At 42.8% G+C, this 11,635-nt stretch overlaps 1 non-coding gene across 1 annotated transcript; it reads left to right on the forward strand.

Annotated features, from left to right (window-relative positions):
* The first annotated feature begins 10,632 nt into the window (after positions 1 to 10,632).
* On the forward strand, positions 10,633 to 10,707 carry Trnat-ugu (transfer RNA threonine (anticodon UGU)). Its single transcript has one exon. It is a non-coding gene; the product is annotated as a tRNA-Thr (tRNA).
* The last annotated feature ends 928 nt before the right edge of the window (positions 10,708 to 11,635 follow it).

An 11,635-nucleotide genomic window follows, 5' to 3' on the forward strand; every position in this document is an offset into this window, starting at 1 on the left:
TTTCTCTCCCTATTCCACTCCCAAACAGAACGAGGGAAAAATGATTGCTTATATGCCGCTGTACGAGCCCTAATCTCTCCTATCTTTATGGTCTTTCCGCGAAATGTGAGTTGGCGGCAGTAAAATTGTACTGCAGTCAGCCTCAAATGCTGGTTCTCTAAATTTTACTTCTGCAAAGAGCGCGGAGACGACAATCACACAATTGTGATCAGACGTTTCAATATAGGTGTGTGGGGATAACAAAATGACATCATTTATCGTAAGAGCACCAATGGAAAATAGTCATTCATAACAGTAAACACAGAAAAAACAATGGATACAAGGACATTCACTACACAATGAAAAATCTGTTTATAACCCTTCATTCCTATTTGGATCTGCTTTAAAAAGGATGGTTATATGGTTTGTACATGTGGTTCTGTCGATATTTCGTATCGGTAAAGCCACTTGCAGAGTTTAAAAACTGGTGGACCCTACATTTAACAGCTTTTTGTTTGCTGAAGTGGTAAAAACGTAAAGTTCTCTGCACGAATTCCGCTATATCATGGGGAAGAGTTACTGTAAAACAATTACAGCCTTTACTGGTACTGAAAATATCTACTACACGGAAAACAACATGCTTCTTAGCAAAAAGAAACGTTAAATCTGTTTATGCCCATTACAGAACCGTTTCTGTGACGATATTGTGGTGGCTAAAATTTTTGACCTAGTGGACTGTCAAGAACGATTATAGAAGGGACAATCTGTTACGAGATTTTGCTTTCTCGGAGTTTAACTTAAAATTTTGCACCTAATGAACAAAAGGTAACTATCCCATTTTTTATTAAGCACACCAACGTACTTTTGTTGTAAATTAACCACAGCAGACTTACGTTATAAATATGGCAAAGTGTATATACAGTGGTAGCAGAATGCGCTATATATACGTCCACACCTTAGTCTGTAAAACCTCCGTTGGCAGTGAGAACAGCCTCAGATTCTGAGGGTCGACTCATACACATCTTAGACATATGTCAATGTGATTTTTTACCATTGCTCTCAAAGTAACTAACCCAGTTAATTGAGAGATGAATGGGAGGACCATTAGGCCAGTCATTACTATTACATAATACACCACGGTGACACGCTAATATTCAAATGTGATCATTCTTCAAACCAAAATAGACGTATTGTTTCAACCTCTTCACTGTCAAACCAATCTGAGCCATTTAGAGTACCATCAGCAAGGAATTATTTTGGAATATTTAATCCTCTGTCAAACCTTGCAGCACTGAACGAACAGTCACCCGAAACGTCATCTAAACCAGTGTCGTGCTAGCGAACAGTTGGCGGAACACATTAAATTTTTCATTGGTCAGTATACTAAGAGCTGTGCTTCTAGCGTTGCTGAAGCATTCTCTTTCTATTCACCTGGTTTATAAAAGGTCTGACAACGGCAGCAAATCACGAATGTATGCTTTTTCCAGTTCCTGTCCCACTGTTTTCGTTGACACTATTATCTAGATGCATATTAAGCCCACGTGTCAACTTCGTGACATGGATCGCACAAAATATTCTTTTACGCCATCCTGTGTCTACAGCTAAAGTTAGTTATTCCTACAATATTACATTCAGAAGATGAAGTCTCGCCATAAATCGCATATACTGCCGTAACACTATGTTGGATGAACCAGGGGGAGTGAAATGAGACATGAGGATGACAGTAGATTTGTTTAATTAACTTGTTTATCCCAGCCCTTAGTCGTAGTACGTTCCGTTGGAGGTGTCCAGTTGCGTCTCGTAAACAATAGATGTCTAGTACTGCTGACAGTGTAAAGAGCAGGGCTGAGCATGGCATCACTGGAATGGCGCTGTGAGTGTCGTATCCAGTTGCAGTCACGACGACAGTGGTGCATCGCAGCTGACGGAGGCAGCCCGTGACATCCCTCTCTGCTCCAGCGGCGGCTGCACTCATGGCTCAAGGCAGGCTGCCCAATATGTTGATTGAACAGCGGACCCATACTGCATTCGAGGATGTTGCTCTAGGTGTCACAGGATATTTTAGTACACGAGTGGCTGAGTAGTTATACGCTCAAGACCATGTTCGTTTAGGGCTTAAGGCACATACACTAAACGCTTCTGTGGTGGCCAGTGAGGAAAGGTTTCCGTCCTTCCGCTAGTATATTGCAGTGTCAGCTGTTGCTATACAGCACCCAGCTGGCTCTGCTTCCCAGCGTCTGTCAGCCATGTTTTGCTTCGCAACGCATAGCACTCTTTCTTGCCTGTGGCTGGCTCTGTTGCAACTCACTTCCACTCTGGAATAATTTTTGATTGAATATGGTCGATACACTACAACTACATACAATATCTCTATACATCTCTAGTAGATTTGTGACAGTTGTCTCCTATCATGAATTATATCTTGCGAGAAACTAACTATTAATTACTTTAAATATTTCCTTACAGAAATATAATGTAGTATCCACTTCGAAGTCTCTACTGCAGAACATTTACTCAAACGAAAGGAACAGGAAGTGGAACCAGATGATGTAGATGACGACCAGGAAAGGAAACGGCTATGGTAGGTCAGGATCTGAGGAGGAAGCAGTCGTCTGACTTAACGAATCATTGTTTAAATTTCAGAATTATCTTGTCGCGAAGTATGTGCGATAGGAATTTTGCATGATATTTAGCTCCATTTTATGTCTCCTCGCTGCGTCGATGCTTCGTAACGCTCGATTGTCACGTCATGAATGAGGTGGCGAGGGCAAACGAAGATGATCGACAATGGCCAACTCTCTGATGATACCACGAGAAGTATCCATCTCTCAGACTTTTATCCTTGATTATTTGGCCTTTCTTTTCATGCCATACATCACACTGATAAGAGTCGGTTTTGTAAGTTCTCTTCGTAAACACACTCATAACGCGGTTACAGAGAGTAAACAACAAAGTTTCGTAAGTTGCTGGTATAAGTCGCTGAATGTATCCACTATATTGTGTATGTCAATTTTATCTTCGGCCGCTTAGGGTAATTGGAGTCAGCTGATGTCTTTCGTCCTTCAGCAGATGTTCATTCCGATGTTCACACTTCAGAGTGGCCGTTTTTGCTTCAGTCCACGTTTTTTTGTCTTCCAGCAGGATAACTGTCCGTGTTTCAAGGTCAGAATCGTGCAACAGTGCTTTGTCGAGCACTTAACTTGATGTCATGGCCATCAGATTCGCCTGCTCTGATCCCTATACAACACAAATGGGACTGTGTTGGAATTCAGCTCTGCATCCGCAATTTACGGGAACTGCATGAACATGAGGTGCATAATACCTCCGGAAACCTACCAGGGATTTATCCTATCCACGCCACGCAGAACCGCCTCAGTATTCATTACAAAAGATGGGCCAACACGTAATTAAACAGGTGGTTACTATGTAATGACTCATCAATGTTCATCAGTAGTGATACTCTTTAAGTGTGCTCTTTGAATTTGACTGCTGTTAAATGCATGTTAAGCAGTCACACCTTCAGATTTCTTGCCGCAGAAGGTAGCAGCAGTCGTCATGAAGAATTATTAGCACATTACGACAACTGTCACTTTGCATTCACTATTCAAAAGATGCAATACACTACACAGAGATAATATTTTAGTCTCGTGACCCTCAAATGCTCACTGCAAAACAAACCACTTTGCGTGGACGCTGTTGGTCATTAACATAAATTATCTCCACAGTCATGTGATTATTGTACGAAGTGTGGTTTCTCCATAACGGTCCTGCAGGTTTTGAATGTCATGCCTCGCTAGTTCATAGACATCCCATTCAAATGTATCATACATTTCGTACCGGCTATTCATAGTAAATATTTCACAATAAGGAACTGAAATTGTGCTATATTTGATGATCGAGTCTGCTGGGATAGTAAAGTTTCCGTCGCGTTATGTTTACAATGCAGTATGTATAATTACTACTGTCTGCACATTTACCCATCTTCCGTCTTTTTTCGTGAACTTTCATTGCAAACATTAATAAGCAGTGTGTTGTACACTTGTCTAACTCCTCCTCACGAACTTCACGTTCCAACACAAACCTGACATCATCAAGAGGGCTTTAACATACGCTCACCATAGATGCAGTCCGCCCATGGCGATTCATATTGCAGCGTACGAGTCGTGCAGGTTCACAACACTTGAGATTTTAAATACACAGAGTGACAGAGTCTTGAAATGTTAATTTCTGCCTAACACCCCTACACATGTAAACGATGGATGCATCTAGAATGCCTACGAGAGTCATTCAATAATTAAAGAGACAAATTGGTCTGGAGAAAAAAGCGTTTATTTTTACAAAATAATAGTTTTTCTACTTTTCAACACAATCCCCTTGAACATTTATGAAATTGTCCCACCGGGCTAGAAGCTTTTTTATTCCGGCTACAAAGAACACTTTATCTTGATGTTTGAACCAATTTCCCACAAACTTTTTCGCGTTCTCGTTGTCTTGGAACCTCTTCCCCCGTAATGCCTCCTTCAGTGCACCAAACATATGGAAATCACTGGGTTCTAAATCAGGACTGTAAGGAGGTTGAGACAATACTTCTCAGCCTGTTTTTTCGGTGGTTTCACGGGTTATTTGAGCAATATGAGGATGTGCGTTGTCTTGCTGGAGAATCACACCTCTCCTCTCAGATCCACGATGTCCCTCTCTCATGGCTGGCTTCACCCTGTTTAACAGCAAATCCGAGTAGTATTTGCTGTTCATTGTACGCTGCTCTTCGAGATAATCACAAAAAGCTGGACCTTCAGCATCCCAAAACACCGTCAACATGACTTTTCCTGCTGATGCTTGGGTTTTCAATTTTTTCTTGACAGGTGAGTCGGTGTACTTCCACTCCATGCTTTGCCTTTTGATTCTGGCTCATAATAGTGAACCCAAGTTTCATCACAAGTTAAAATTTTGTTGAGGAAGTGCTCACCTTCTCTTTCATAACGTCCATTTAGCTCTGCACACACTGTCAAGTTTGTTTCCTTGTGTAGCCGCGTCAGCTCCTTTGGGGCCCATCTTGCACATGTTTTGCTGTACTTCAGCTTGTTACAGATAATGTTATGAACAGTACCGGTATCAACTTGAAGCTTGTCAACCATTATTTCCACAGTTACACGGTGGCCCGCATGAATAATGTTATCAATTCGACTTTCAAGTGAGGGAGTTGTAACTGCAACTGGTCGGCCAGAACGCTGTTCGTCAGTCACTGAGTCGCGACCATTTTTGAACTGCTCTACCCACTTGTACAAATTTACACGATTCATACAATCTTCACCATAAACTTTAGACATTCTACAGCATACATTCACTGGTTTCTCGCCTTCATCAAGTAAATACCGAATAACGGAACGCCGTTCAACTAAAGTGGACATTTCAAGCGGATTCGCCATCTTGAAATGTATTTTTGAGGTTATAAACAAAACAATGTTGATACATCAGCTGATCAGGGCTCATCCCAGTGATGCCAACTTAATTCCATAAAAGTACCAATCTCGCCCTACTAACAGTTTTCTCCCCAGACCAATTTGTCTCTTTAATTATTGAATGACCGTCTATTATACAGGGTGTCCCAGCTATCTTGTCCACCCAAAATATCTCTGGAACAATAACAGCTATTGGAAAACGACTTTCACCGGTATCAATGTAGGGCTGGGGCCCATGAATGTACATATTTAGAAACATTCTAAAACGAAAGCATATGAGTTTTTAACACAAACTTATGTTTTTTTTTAATGGACCTCCTATATTTTTTCTTCAGCAATCCAGAGCATGACAAAGCACATACACAATGGCGTTGATTGCATCGCAATATTCCCATTACATCCCGAGATATTGAGAGGCGAAGTTGACACTTGAAACACCCGACATGCGCTGCTAGCGCACGTCCTGAGGCTCAGGCGTGAACCCCATGCTGCCCGTAATCGCGATGTGATTGACATGTGTAATCACACCTCCATACTTATCAAGAGGTCCGAAACGAATAGTACGGTCTGCTGCCATCAACTCTCATTAGCACATAATGGTTTCCCTCTTGCACGTCTTACGTATCTACGTACACAATATGAACCAGTACCGATCGGTGTACACCCGTCAGGTTGTCTTATTTATCCTGCACACCCAAAATAAGGTTTATCTAATGCGTTATATGACCCATTGTGCCTGTTGCGCAGGGCCTGGCTCTACCTAGTCAAGTGTCCAACGTAGTTCCCACTACTGCAACAGTTACCACTTCGCCTTGTTTATGATTTGCGACCCATGCAAACTCCTTTACTCCACCACCCTCCGAGCATCCCATTTGTTGTTGCTTTGGCGTGCAGTACACCGCTTGCCAGTGTAGTCGTGCATCAGAGTAATCTAGTGACGGCACGTAGGTAGTACACATTGTGAATAAACGTTGTGTTGTAGAACTTATACTGTACAGTATAATGCACACACATGAAGATATGGTAGAAATGCTGCTGATCTATGGAGAATGTACATTGACGGGAAATACGTTATGAGATTGCTTGTTTGTTGACAGTACTGTTAGCGAACATTATGATTATTAAGTTAATATGTCTGTTTTCTACCCTACTCTACATACCTGTACTGTACCCTGTTGTAGGTGGACGAAATGCTGTTCAGGCAGAACGACTGTACAGAAGACGATTCCCTGACAAGCCATCGCCTTCGCACCGGATGTTTGGTCGTCTCACATCTCGTCTACGTGAAACGGGAAGCTTAAATCCAAGACCTCGACATCGTCCTAGAACACGCACAGATGAACGTACTGAAGTTGCTGTGCTCGCTACCATAGCTGTGAATCCTCAAATCAGCACACGTCAAATTGAGCGTGAAGTTGGTGTGTCGAAATCAGGTGCACAGCGTATTCTTAAACGTCATAAATTTCATCCTTACCATGTTCATTTACACCAGGATCTTCATGGAAATGACTTCCGCAATAGGGTAACGTTTTGTCGGTGGGCTCAGCAAAAACTTCTGACTAATCCAAATTTGTTTTCAGATGTTCTCTTTACCGACGAGGCATCATTCTTCAACAAAGGAATTGTCAATATGAGGAAAATGCGTTATTGGTCCGCAGACAATCCAAAATGTCTCCGTCAGGTAGAGCATCAACGTCCGTGGAAAGTTAATGTCTGGTGTGGGATTATTGGAGATACCATCATCGGACCTTCCTTTATAAATGGCATCCAAAATGGCAACAATACTCCAGATTTATACGACACAATCTTCCTGTTCTCTTGGACACCGTACCTCTGAACCGGAGAATGGTCATGTGGTATCAGCATGACGGATGCCCTGCACATAACGCCTCACGAACGCGACGACTTCTGAACCGTAAGTTCCCTGGTAGGTGGATTGGACGAGGTGGCCCAGTTAGGTGACCTACCCGATCTCCGGACCTTACACCGCTGGATTATTTTCTTTGGGGAGCAGTGAAGGATGCTGTTTACCAACATGAACCAACAACACCAGAGGACATGAAGCAACGCATTATTGATGCTTGTACAGCCATCAAAGAGGAAACAGTAGCACGAAGTAGGGCATCCTTCATCCGCAGAATGACCCTATGTATGCAAGCCAATGAGCATCACTTTGAGCATGAGATGTGAACGCTATGTTTAGTATGTAGTGCTGGTATCACAGTGGAAGTTTCTACAAAGGGCCATTTTACCCAGTGATGTTAAGAAACATTTGTTTGCAACAATTTGTCATTTAACGCATTAGATAAACATAACATTGATAATTATGTGATAATAAAACTAATTGGTTAAACATGTTTACATTCATCTTCTATGTCCTACCTGAACGTCCCAAATCAAAACATTTTTACCTAAACAACGGTAAAACTTTTAGTCCACTTGCTCATTTCACTAAAACCATCAACATGAATTTTACTATTACGAGTGAATGATTAACTGTGACTTGCGCTAGATCTACAGTAAGGTAAAGTTTTAACGTTGAACGGCATTACCTTTTTAGTAACGGATTAACGATAAGCGAAGTTAACTTTGTGACTAACGTTGCGGTACACAGATATGTTACAGAACCGCATCACCCCTAGCCTATGGGATAAATACCTGCTGCAATGTACGACGTTAATGCAGGATGGCAGCAGACCGTATTATTCGTTTCGGACCTCTTGATAAGTATGGAGGTGTGATTACACATGTCAATCACATCGCGATTACGGGCAGCATGGGGTTCACGCCTGAGCCTCAGGACGTGCGCTAGCAGCGCATGTCGGGTGTTTCAAGTGTCAACTTCGCCTCTCAATATCTCGGGATGTAATGGGAATATTGCGATGCAATCAACGCCATTGTGTATGTGCTTTGTCATGCTCTGGATTGCTGAAGAAAAAATATAGGAGGTCCATTTAAAAAAAAACATAAGTTTGTGTTAAAAACACATATGCTTTCGTTTTAGAATGTTTCCAAATATGTACATTCATGGGCCCCAGCCCTACATTGATAACGGTGAAAGTCATTTTCCGATAGCTGTTACTGTTCAAAAGATATTTTGGGTGGACAAGATAGCTGGGACGCCTTGTATATATACAGGGTGTTACAAAAAGGTACAGCCAAACTTTCAGGAAACATTCCTCACACACAAATAAAGAAAAGATGTTATGTGGACATGTGTCCGGAAACGCTTAATTTCCATGTTAGAGCTCATTTTAGTTTCGTCCACCTACGCTCAATGGAGCACGTTGACATGATTTCATACGGGATACTCTACCTGTGCTGCTAGAGCGACAGCGACCGTGGACTGTAAATGTATGGTGCGGAATCTTCGGCGACCACCTCATTGATCCTCACTTCATTGCAGGGGCCCAAACAGCTGCAACATACATCGCGTTTCTACAGAATGATCTGCCAACGTTGCTCGAAAATGTCCCACTGGAAACGCGTCGACGTATGTGGTATCAGCATGATGGTGCACCTGCACATTCCGCAATTAACACTAGGCTGACCCTTGACAGGATGTTCGACGGGCGTTTCATAGGTCGTGGAGGACGCATAAATTTGCCAGCCCGTTCTCCTGATCTTACACCTCTGGACTTCTTTCTGCGGGGTACGTTAAAGGAGAATGTGTACCGTGATGTGCCTACAACCCCAGAGGATATGAAACAACGTATTGTGGCAGCCTGCGGCGACATTACACCAGATGTACTGCGGCGTGTACGACATTCATTACGCCAGAAATTGCAATTGTGTGCAGCAAATGATGGCCACCACATTGAACATCTATTGGCCTGACATGTCGGGACACACTCTATTCCACTTCGTAATTGAAAACGGAAACCACGTGTGTACGTGTACCTCACCCCTCATGGTAATGTACATGTACGTCAGTGAAAAAGACCAATAAAAGGTGTTAGCATGTGAACGTAATGTTCTGTTCCAGTCTCTTATGTACCTATGGTCCATCACCTTTCCCTTTGGATCCCTACGTAATTCGATGCTCTCCGATATACACGATCGAACAGCGAAGGAGTGGTACTCAAGCGTCAACTTTAGGTTACAATATCTCCGGATGTAATTAACATTTTACAATGCAACAAACGGCACTGATTACGTATTTGTTTATATGTTCAGATGTGCTAACAAAACTAACGGGGTTCCATTTAAAAAAACGTAGGTTTGTGTTAAAAAACATACTTCCGTGCATTTTTTTATGGTTTGTATTAACCAATTACACTAGCCCCTCTCCTCACGTTCGGTCTGTGGAATCGATTTGTCAGTATTTGATGTGGTTTACGAAATATATCCAGCGGTAATGTTAGGTGACTCACCCTGTATATACCATCAAGTAAGCGTACTTTACTTAGTTCGCATCAAAAGCCCATCTACAACAAAAATTAGTGTTATTCAGAGAATAATACTGTCCTCTGTCATAGAGAATATATGTTGTATAGTGTAAATTCATATGAACTGATATTGTTTCGTCTTTTTCTAAAGGTAAGCTGTTTCCTAAATGCTACGATCAGATGAATGAAGTACTTACTGACTTCTGAAAAGCCTCTGACTCGGTATGAGACCAAATTTTACAATACAAATACTATCATTGGGGGATATGAAACAAAATTTGTTATAGTACTAAGACCACCAAACTTGAAGCTACAACATACAAGTAAAGAATGGATGGTTTGTTAGACTCTGTAGAAGAATGGGGTCCTGAAAACTCTGACGTTGAAGCTAATAGCAGAGGACACGGGAGAGCTACTAGGCTTTCACATTCCGACCTACATAAGCAACTACTGCGCGGGTATTATTGTGGTCACGATGAGTGCTTTCCGCTAGAAATAACGCGATGGTCATAGGTTTTTGGGAGGAGAAGAGGAGAGGAGACGAAACGAAATGATAATTAAATGGACACCCTAGCTGCAATATATAGTGAAAATATGGCTTCCCGGCCTTTGACCTTCTTGTGCGAACGCACACGCTATGCCCGAACTCGTACGGGACTTGGTAGATTAATCTGCCACGAGTAATGAGTATGATGGGCAAACATCTATTAGGCGCACTACGAATGTAGTGGTGTGGACATGTTGGGAATGTGGATCTCACGGGGAGCGTGCAAGGGATAAGTCCCTGCAGACGCAACATCCTCTGTGCACGCGGTGGCTCAGATGGATAGAGCGTCTGCCATGTAAGCAGGAGATCCCGGGTTCGAGTCCCGGTCGTGGCACACATTTTCAACATGTCCACAATGAAGTACATCAACGCCTGTTTGCAGCTAGGGTGTCCATTTAATTATCAGTTCGTTTCTAGCAAAGCTGCATGGTCATCCATGGTAACTGTTCTTTCGGGAACAGATACTACCGTATATATATATATATATATAAATATATAATTATATAGCTGTTAATTAGCATGTATTTCATGAATCTCATATTTAAATGACGTAGGTATTCGAAATGAACGATAAAAATAATAAGCGAAACGAGATTTGTAGCAGCGGTTACGTCTCGAGCGCTACTGATTTTTTTTCTGTCTTTATATATTTTTAACTACACGGATTTGCTGGTAGAACATGCACCTCTGTTTAAAAATGTGCAACCGCTTGAAAATCGTACCTAAAAGTCCGACGTGAAATGTGAGCATTCCACCACACAGCCACGCAGGCAGTCGAGAAAAATCGGCCTTGCTTTAGTACACTCCTGGAAATGGAAAAAAGAACACATTGACACCGGTGTGTCAGACCCACCATACTTGCTCCGGACACTGCGAGAGGGCTGTACAAGCAATGATCACACGCACGGCACAGCGGACACACCAGGAACCGCGGTGTTGGCCGTCGAATGGCGCTAGCTGCGCAGCATTTGTGCACCGCCGCCGTCAGTGTCAGCCAGTTTGCCGTGGCATACGGAGCTCCATCGCAGTCTTTAACACTGGTAGCATGCCGCGACAGCGTGGACGTGAACCGTATGTGCAGTTGACGGACTTTGAGCGAGGGCGTATAGTGGGCATGCGGGAGGCCGGGTGCACGTACCGCCGAATTGCTCAACACGTGGGGCGTGAGGTCTCCACAGTACATCGATGTTGTCGCCAGTGGTCGGCGGAAGGTGCACGTGCCCGTCGACCTGGGACCGGACCGCAGCGACGCACGGATGCAC

Source organism: Schistocerca cancellata, chromosome 4, assembly GCF_023864275.1.
Source record: "Schistocerca cancellata isolate TAMUIC-IGC-003103 chromosome 4, iqSchCanc2.1, whole genome shotgun sequence".
NCBI classification, from domain to species: Eukaryota; Metazoa; Arthropoda; class Insecta; order Orthoptera; family Acrididae; genus Schistocerca; species Schistocerca cancellata.